General features: G+C 46.2%; 1 long non-coding RNA gene across 1 annotated transcript; it reads right to left on the bottom strand.

The window, feature by feature from the left end:
• Positions 1-435: 435 nt before the first annotated feature.
• On the bottom strand, positions 436-4,760 carry LOC146182656 (uncharacterized). The gene is made up of 3 exons (XR_014708643.1): positions 4,623-4,760; positions 3,091-3,333; positions 436-998 (listed from the first exon to the last, which is right to left on the bottom strand). It is a non-coding gene; the product is annotated as an uncharacterized LOC146182656 (long non-coding RNA).
• Between the last annotated feature and the right edge of the window lie 4,309 nt (positions 4,761-9,069).

Raw genomic sequence — 9,069 nt, 5'->3', positions numbered from 1 at the left:
GCCAAAGCTGCAAATCAAGCTGGAGACGGTGCTGCTTCAAATACGCTTCCTCTATCCAGTAAAAGGGCACAAAACCTGATGCCGTGCTTTGGTTGTAAAAACATTTTTAGGCTTTTGCATAACTTAAGTAATGATATATCTAAATTCATGCCGCCAATTGTATGCAGCCATAGGGGTGCGCAGGGTTCAGCATTAGGGCGAGCCAAGTTTCAACACAGTGCCCCTCGCACTTAGTTGAAACCAAAATGCAGCGCAAAGATGAAGACTGGTTACAAAACATTTATCTTCATCATCATCAGCCTGACTATACCCACTGCAGGGCGAAGGCCTCTCCCATATTCCTCCAATTTACCCAGTCCTGCGCTAGCTGCATCCACTTGACGCCTCCTAACTTCTTAAACTCATCCGTCCACCTACCTTTCTGCCGCCCCCTGCTACGCTTTCCTTCTCTAGGTACCCTGTTTGTTACCCTAAGTGACCATTGGTTATCCTCTCTTCGCACTACATGTCCTGCCCATGCCCATTTCTTCTTGATTCTTCTTCTTGACATTTATCTTATAGTGATGGAATACAACAAGCACTTAAACATGTATAAAAAACAAAGCACCTTTTGCCATGGATGCAGAAGATAGATGACATTAATGGTAGTACACCGGGTAAATTGGAGGAATATGGAAGAGGAGTTCGCCCTGCAGTGGGTATAGCCCGGCTGATGATAATGATGCAGAACTAAAAATGATGCAACGAAACGCTTCCTGAAACAGTTTCTTGAGTCCTTGGCTTTCCAGAGGCAAGGGTGGCAAGTAAGCAGTTCTTGAAACACATCACGGGTCCTCTGCTGTAAGCATCGACAAAAAACTTGCACGGCCAATAACTCTCCAAATGATGACAGAGGTCCGAGATAATAAACGTACAGAGCAGATCTGGCAACCACCTTAGAGGATTAGGGGGCAGCCGCTCCTGGTGCACATGTCTATGCTTGCAATCTTTGCCTCTTGCTTTATCACATGCACCAAGCAGAGATAAACAGTGCTAAATGTGATTCCTAATACTGTTAGTGCTGTACAGACAGAGCAAACTCAATAATAGGAGAATCAGCACAGCACAATAAATGTTTACTTAGCCTCTGCAATGGTGGCAATCTAATGTATGCAGTGCTCACCAGTACTTTTGACATTCTTTTATGCAAGAAATTCAACTTCTCATTTTTCTCGGCGCATACTCAGTGGGCAGAAATTTTCCCATAGTAGATCAAATCTTCCATTCTGTACTTAATGATGTCACACAAAAAAATGAGAACTATTTATTTTACCACAGAATTTTCATACTTTCATTGATAACGGCAATATCCTAAACTTCATTACACATCTGGTTGCTACAGAAAAAGAACTAGAGGGATTCAACACAGCTGTACCGGATGTTGAATTGTTGATATAAGACACACGGCTGGTTTCAAATTGTTTATTTCAGTGATTTCTTTAATGCTGTAATGAATAATAACATAGCCACTGTAGTAAACTGTTGCAGTTTCTTTTATAAGCAAAAATTAAAAATGGTCTAGAAGAAAGGAAAGGTGCAGTCCATGTCACACTTCTCGGTGGACACGTGAACCATGCCATAAAAGAATGAAGGAGGCATTGAAAGAAGAAAAGAAAGAGCTTCAATATCAAAGGGCTGTAGAAAATAGCGGCAGCCAGCTAAATTTAACAACCACTGCTTATGTAATGTGCCTGGCCCACCAAATCTGGTGCATTTGGTCACAGCGCACACATATGGGACAAAAGACAAAGGTTGCATGTGTGTGGAACCACTGTCTTTTGTCCCATTCACGTGCGCTGGGACCACATCATTCCGTACCAACTCGCCAAGATTTCCACTTCACTCTAACCTGTCATCCACTCATGCCACTCATGTTTGAATTGGCACCACCTTAAGAATAGTGTTCCTATGGAGGCTCCCTAGTTCGAATGCGGTTACTGATGATGTGATGTCACTGCAAGTTGTAAAGATCTGTAGGTGTCTGATGTCATTGCAGAGCCATCTACTATGGCAGCTCTTTTTCTTCCTCCTTTAACTCCCTTCTTCTTTCTGTTACAATGTGGTTCAGGTGTTCACCAGGAAATGTGACAGATACTGTGTCTTTCCTTTGCAACACCCTAAGAATGGTGTCCATATGGAGGCTCCCTGGACTACCCCTCCTCTCCATGGCAGCAGGCATGTGGCACAGCATACGTGCCCAGCAACACTTGAAATTGCGGCATCAAATGATCCTAACGAACGTGGGCAGCGGAGCATAAAAGCTGTAGGCAAAGCTACCCGTTCCTCTGCCACCTTCACTGAGTCACTCTATGAGTGAATGTTTTTTATGCTCCCTTTAATCTGCCTACACCTGAAAATAATCCTTCTACCATGCATCCAGAAAGCAAGCAATGAACCAGTATCTGCAATCCAAATAAAGAGCTTAAGGATACCGTGCCATGCCTTCACTGTTCAGTTACTGTCATGACTATGCACACAATGCATACACTTTACCGAAAGCCACATTTTTTTATCATGATTCGGGGGGGGGGTTCGCCTTTACACAATATGCGGTCCCATGCGTAGAAGTCAAATTACTTGCAACTTTCAAACTACTAGGAGAGTGTAGGGACACCACACTGAAAGCTGTTTCAAATGGCACATTGTTGCAGAACAGTGTGTGCTGGAAAACAATGCTCATAGTAACAGGCCGCTGTTATCACCTGGCAACCCCTAGAGGAGAGTGCTGCACAAGACAATGTGTGGATATGAGAACCACACTGATTTTTTGTTAATGTTTCATATTATCTGCTCTCAAGTTAGGGGAGCAGCCCTAAGCAGCCCTGGAGCAGCCCAACATCAGTCACAACTTGTCTCCCACACATACAGAAATACCGAGAAAGCAATAAAGAGGAAGGGGACAGATACCAATTACAGGTACACATTGGTACCCAACAGAGGAAAGCTGAAAGGATAGAAAAAGATTAGCCAACAGAACAATATTGGGAGTTCAAAAAGGGACACATGAGCTCATAAATAAATTCACAAAACCACTGCGCTCCTCACACATACCATCCACCGTGTTGCTTGCAGGTACATTTGCACGAGGAGGCTCACACAGGATCCCCTGGAGATGTATTTCAGCTGCATCAGGCAGCGCGGTGGCTGGAACAACAATCCGTCGCCTGCCCAGTTCCGACATGCCTACCGAAGCACTATTGTGCATGCAGCTGTGGTTGCTTCAAGGAACTGCAACGTCTCCACAGAGCTGGAAGGCATTTCCTTATCCAGGAGCCAGCGACAGCAGATCAGGCCCTGCATGGAAGACAGCTGCTATGGATTTCAACTGCCAACATCTACACTGCCACAGTTGCTGCTTGACCACGACTACTTTGCTCTAAGCGAATTCAAAAGCAAAGTGGTTGAGTATATAGGTGGCTACGTCGTCAGGGCAATTAGCAGCACCCTTCATTGCGCTGAATGTGCTGCTCTCCTTGTGTCCGACAGCATAAGTAGTCTGTTAACATTGATTAAGAACCAGGGCGGCCTCATTGAGCCATCACGCTTTGTCCACGCTGCAATGCATGCTGCTGAAAGAATGCTCCAGCAAACACCAGCTGTTGAAAAGCATAATGTGACTGAACTCACACTAAAAGCGTTTAGAGAATTTGTGCAGCAACACAAAGCCATACTGGAGGAATGTGCACACTACACTGAAGATCCACACCATGTCATCACCCTGACACGAGTGGTGCAAAAAAAGTACATTCGATTACGGCTCCGAGAGATTGCCCGCCGTGTCACCGAGAAAAACCGTGGTGCTTATGTCAGGCATCAGTTCACAAAACGTGTGCTTTTTGCACACCAGTGAACAGTTTGCCCATGCCCTTTCTGCAAAAGTGTTTTTTTTTTTATTTTCTTCAACGATTTACGTTCAACACATTAACTATTACAGTGTGCAGCATTCATCCTTAAAGGACCAGCTTTTAGGTTAGGGAATCACTTTTTTAAGCACATCGTTTTTGCTTAGTGAACAACTGCCAGCTAGCATTTCTGCCCAGGCACGCATGTGGATTGAAAGAGTGAATGCTAAAACTGACAAATGGCACTTCTGGCCAGGCATCTGTGTGGACTGAGAGAATGAATGTTAAAACTGACAACTGGCATTTCTGCCAAGGCACTTGTGTGGATTGAGACAGTGAATGTTAAAACTGACAACTGGCATTTCTGCCCAGGCACTTGTGTATACTGAGAGAGTGGATGCAAAACTGACAACTGGCATTTATGCCCACACACTTGTGCATACTGTGTACTAAGAGAATGGATGTAAAAACTGACAACTGGCATTTATGCTTAGCTACTTGTGTGTACGCAATAGTGGATGCTGTGAAGTGGTCCCTGTAAACACTGAAGCCACTCATGTGGGCTCCGAGTAGACGCTGTGGAGTGGTCCCTGCTTGTGACATCTGCGGGTTGTGCACCGACAGTGCAAAGTTACAAGAGTGGAATGTGTGTGGTGTTCGTTCAAAGTGAAGTGAGTGTGTGAAGTGTTTCTGCTGCATGACAGCGTGCCCGTGTTTTAACGTTTTTGCCTTGACACTCACCTAGAAGTGGCCACTCAGGTCACAGCAAAAAACTTTTGGGGGGAAGGGCAGGAGAAGTCGAGCCCTGGGGTCGTAGCTGTGCCCCGCCGCTCTCGCCTCCTCGTGGTTCCCCCTGGGAAACGCTGGGGCATTGGCAAAAGCCTTATTGGCATCAGCCTTTGCCTCAGTAGGCCAAAGAGAGCGGAAATCAGTGCCTGATCAAGCATTCTTAGAGGTCGTATAGCCCACAAGCCGTCTAAATTCAAGAATGAAGCAAACGACTGTAGGCAATATTAAAACAGCTATGCATAGGAATAAACGTAACAGTGCGCGAAACATGCAAAATATTGAAAAAGAGATGGTAAAGGCCTAAATGTGCATACGAATACCAAGGTTACCACGATTAAGAAGTTAGGAAAATTGGGGTATGAATGCACGACGAGCACCACTTTGCGTGCGCTGCCTCAGCTTGTTCATGCGCAACAGGAATTTTATCGGTGTCGCCGAATTCAAGCAAGCGCTCGGATTTTATCGAATCGAGCAATAGTACGCAGCGGTGAATTGGTCATTCGGCAGGTAAGCCCAGCCAGGCTTGATGTCAAATTCGCGTTCGCAAGTTTCAATTATGTATAGAAAAAAAAAGCGGGCGGCTAGTTGGATGAAAGTAAAGTTTTGACTATCCAGAAGGGCACCTTTAAGACAGATGGGCCTTTGGCGCATATGTCACACTACAAATTGGAGTGCTTACTCGGCGCCTATATTGAAAAATGAACAAAGTGCTAGCGAAAACAAGCAAAGGTTTGCGTAGGTGCCGCGTCCGCTATCAGCTGCGATGGGGAGTAAAACAGGTCAAATCGCTTCACTTGGACGAACCTGGACGAACTGACGCGTTTTGTCGCTCTTGCAGGCCACAGCGTGCGTAGTACAAACACCCGTTTGCCGAGAAAACCTTCGGCTACTCCAGCCCTATGATAAAAAATATACGCCTTTATTCATGCGTAAAATACGACCATGATGCATGCAAATCGTTCAGAAACAAATCGAGGACATGCGCTTAGCGTCCGCTTTCTTTCTTTTAACCACAATGCAACAATTAAGGTGTTTCCAACACGGATCCACCCTCCTCTTTTCTATCAAGCAGCACGTCCCGAAAAACCATGCAGGAATTCCTTCCTCCATGCGAAAAACAGCTCCGTGTGACAGTGTGTGCGTGAGGGATACCACAGTAACGCCACTCCGCGCACCCGAGAAAAACCGACTGTCCCGCAACAAGTAGCTCACCGGCCCATGATTCTTAGCGCGCCCATGGTGGCTGAAGTGCAGCGCCCTCAGCTTTCCCTCTAGTTAGTGTAAGTAGAGTCCCTAGAAGTATTTGCTAGTCTGCCGTCCGAGCGGGGTTCCCTATGGAACCGGTTGGCCGCTTCCCGGATGAAAGCGCAGGGGGCGCTGTACGCATTCGGAGCGTGGTCGCGTTGTGTACGTGGTGCTGTGGCGGTTGTGCCGTGCTCTCGAATCTGCGCCGCGCTGATCCGTTGGTGCCGTGACAATGCTCGTGCACCACGTGCACTTTTTTTCGCTCGCGAGCCGGAATGCGCGCAAATTAGCTAGCATGTGTGCAAGTGTGCCTTTTTTGTGGATATGTGATCGCGTCATGTCCAGAAAACGGGGTAAGCGTGATAGCACGTGTTTCTTGCCCGGGTGCAAGACCGAGTAGCGCTCGTGCAAGGTGAAATGTTCTCTCTTCAGGACACCGAAAGACGCAGGGAAGAGGCAAGAGTGGGAGCGCAACATCAAGCGTGGCTGCAAAGGCAATAACATTGTTTATTGTCTCAGCTAGGGCATAAAGGAATATGCAAAACGAAAATTAAAAGGCGTAATAAATGAAAGAAAATAGACTGGCTGTGTTCTAATAAAATTCAAGAGAGAACGATGATAACTAGGCCCTTGCGTGCAAGCAATGAACGAAGATGGGTTGCTCGGTGAAAGGCCCACTGCCGGTGCCGATATTGTCTCCGTGGCGGGCAAACCCACAAGTGGTGAATATCTTCCTCATTATTTTGTGAGTTGCAGACAGGAAATCCTGGACGTTGATATAAATATCGGTATATATAAATATCGGATGATCCAGATCGGGGTTGCCCTCACATTACTGTAACACGAAATAATTAAGCTAGTGTCGACGTTTGTGAGCGACACTTCAAACCCTGCTTTATTGAGCGAAGTTTTAAGATAGGTAAAGGTAATTGAGCTTCCACGGGATGTTACGCAACTCACGAAGGATGCCATCTCAACGGTTTCCTGCCTCTCAAGAGAAAGGAGCGCAACTTGTACGAGCAAGAACAGTCAGCAGGGAGACCTGCAGAGAAAGAAAAAAAAGCGCACTGATCCTGAAGCATCAGTAAAGCCAGTTGAAGAATACAGCGGTGGTGGATCGTGTGACGTGAGCCTGCTCCAGGAATGCAGAAAGCTGCATGCCACCGCCACTGGGGACAAATGTCGATCTTTCTGATGTTGAACAATGAACATTCGCATAGTGCCACTCAAGCGAGGACGAATCTCTGGAGGCAATCTACGCAAATCGGCGAGTTCAGTTCCATCGCAGTGATACTGGTGAAGCTGCCATGAATGCTGCTGTGTGCATTCGAGGAAACAAAGTCAAGGAGATAGCTGTAAAGTCGACAGAAGAGGTAATTAATCTTCAGGAGATTGCGAAACTCAGCTTGTGTCCTGGCAGCGGATTGAAGCTAGCTATTACCAAGACCTTTCCCTCCTAAAATGGGCGTTACTTAATTTGCGACGACCTGTACCATTATTTCTGATGCAACATGCATATAGCCTGCAAATGCTTGCGAAAGTTAACTCAGAACACCCTGTCAAGAAGAAGAAAAAATTAAGAAACAGACTTCTATGTCTCGAGCAGTTTGTCGTACGAAGGACAAGGTGGCAAAGCTGGTAAAAGCTCTCGGTGAAATTAAAAATGAAAATGAACACCTTCAAGGACAGAGTTTGAAAGAAGTGTTAGTGCCCTTCCTCTCAACTAACAGCTGGCTGTTAAAATATGTTTTAGAGGTTGCAAAACGGAAGTCAACAAAAGTGATGGCATATTCTGATGAGTGGCTACTAGGCTTCCTAAGTACCAAAGAATGCCTATCAGCAGTTTGCCTGAAGCGCGGTGCGATTTGAAGGGCTCGGGTTCCCATCTTGCGTGCTTTAATTGTGCATGCATCCGAAAGTTTCTAGTTCTACATACGTGTTATAACTTAGCTAAACGTCCGAAGAAGTTAAGATGAAACTATAGCGTGAATGAAAACGCCGGCGACAGCGCTCTATTGCTTGCACACATGGTCCTTGGAGCCTAGAATGTGCATCTAGTATAGTTCTCCATGCAAGCGCAATTGTTTGCACAAAATCCTCAGAAGTCTTCATTACAATACGGTACGGCGGTAGCTTCAGCAGGATAATAGGGTATAAAATGCAGCTTCGTTTCTACATCGGGCTCAGGGCCATGCGCGCAAAACTTCGCTCACGAAAAAAAAAAAGTCGCATCAGTGGTTATGCCAACAACTCGGCTTCGAATTCAATATTACGGCTAAACTGAAATCAAAGACAAAAGAGCGGCATCGCATGTACAAGGCACCTGACAATGAGCATGCAGCGAATGCATTTCGAAGCGCACGGGCGCGCGCGTCGTCTGCTCCGGCAGTAGTGGCGCACTCCGGTTCACCGCAGCGCCACCGCGGCGATCATTCAGCGGCAGCCCCCGCCGCGGCCGGCGGACGACAGACTAGCAATATTTCTAGGGACCCTAGTGTAAGGAACTCTATGGCGGCGCCATATTGTCTTTCTGATTGGCTCTGAAAAGAGTCACGTGCTTCAAACTTGTGGCGCGAAACCATCAGTTGAGGCAAGCACTTTTAGCGGTTACGTCAAAATGACGTAGCCGTGAAAATTGATTTCAACCGGAGCTATCCTTGTTGCCTGGATGACAAATACGAATGATTTTGGAGTGGAAGCAAAGTTACTGATGGTGGTTTGGAGAACACTTACGCTCGATTAACCAATGTGATGAAAATAATAGCATACTGGGAAGGAGCGGATGCTCAAATTTGATTGGCTGGAGCTATGTCACGTGAAACACGTGATACGCAGCCATATTTAGATTACGTCAAATTGACGCGTCATGACGTAACTGATGTGCCGCCATTACCGAAAATGCTGACGTTTGGCCGCCATAATTTCGCCGAGTGGCGAGGTGCCCGAATTATGCTAATGAGACTATGGCGACAGGCAAGCTGATTTATGCAGCCGTTAGCCTACCGTAGTTTCTTAGCTTGTTATTAAAAGTAAAAGGATAACTTTATATACACCTTGCATGGCTTTTAAACGCAATGGAAAGGCAAATTATGAGCGCGTATGAAATAAAGGACGCTTGAGACAATCTGTAATAAGGGCAGAAGCTTGCGGCCGC

The sequence above is a fragment of the Amblyomma maculatum genome, chromosome 7, assembly GCF_055883805.1.
Source record: "Amblyomma maculatum isolate TAMU_Amacu chromosome 7, ASM5588380v1, whole genome shotgun sequence".
Lineage (NCBI taxonomy): Eukaryota > Metazoa > Arthropoda > Arachnida > Ixodida > Ixodidae > Amblyomma > Amblyomma maculatum.
Note: the sequence above shows the minus strand (reverse complement) of the source record. Positions and strands in the feature narration are given on the sequence as shown.